Below are 1,245 nucleotides of genomic sequence, written 5' to 3'. Positions count from 1 at the left end.
TTCAACATCTTTTCAAAATTTTAAATTATACATAATAATAAAAAAATGAGATACTATTTTTGATGTGTTTTTTTCCACATCTAGTACCGTTTTAGGGCTTAGACTTAAACATATGGTGAGCAAAAATATCAGTTAAATATTTGTTTCTAGTTTCTACCTTAGATACTAGATTTTATATTATGATTCAAAGTTCAAGAGCATATAATAATGTGCTTATTTTTTACTGGTATATATCTAGATACTTTTGTTTCTTTTTCTCCTAAAATAACCGCCTTTAGAAATCCAATAATTATTCAATTATAAAAGTTATTTAAAAATATTATTAAAAATTAATATAATTTTAAAATATTAATTTGATTTTATAATTTATAGTTTAAAATAAAATAAGTATTTTAATTTAAAGTTAAAGTGAAACTAAATTAAAAAGTGCTCTTGACTATTGACCCTACAATCAAGCTGGCACTACATACATTCCAAGTCAACAATTGTCAATTACTCTAAATATGAATGGTGGGGGGCATGTCACATTTCTTTTTCATATTTCAGATATTCCAATTTCCATTGCCAAATACGTTGAATAAAACTCAATTCCTCTCAAATCTCATTATGTCTTGTCTTTTCTCTTTTGTTTCTATCTCTATTTTCACGAGGATGGTCAGAATATAGAATATATGTAATATAAGTACTTAATTAATACAAATAAAAAACATATAATAAAAATTTATTTATTTTGTGTCTTAAGTATACATGTTAAATTTATAAATTAAAAATTTTTTAATTAAAAATATAAAAACATTTAAAACTTTTTTATTAATAATAAATTTATTATATATTTTTAGAACACATGTTGGCTAAACCTCCACAATAATAATTCGAATAAATATTAGATCATTACTAAATTGTTAAATTTTTCAAAGATTCCAACAATGATTTGATCCCTCATCTCTAAGAATAAATACTAATAAATAGAGTAATGATTAATTTGAACTCCCTAAATTAATGCTTACCTTACAATTAAGTAATTAACCCATGCCCTTGACAAACATTGGTCTTGTTTTCCTAACTAGTTGGAAATTGCTTCCAAATAAACATATATTCGGACATGTGGACTACCTTGAGTTAATTTCAAGAGTAAACATTGGAGTTAGTTCCAAACGAATTTTAAATCGAATGCTTTAATTTTAAACAAAATTTCCAAGTTTTGATTTCAAATTAAATTTTTAATATATTATATTGGATAAATAA

This window comes from Arachis ipaensis, chromosome B08 (assembly GCF_000816755.2).
Source record: "Arachis ipaensis cultivar K30076 chromosome B08, Araip1.1, whole genome shotgun sequence".
NCBI classification, from domain to species: Eukaryota; Viridiplantae; Streptophyta; class Magnoliopsida; order Fabales; family Fabaceae; genus Arachis; species Arachis ipaensis.
This window is presented reverse-complemented; position numbering follows the sequence as displayed.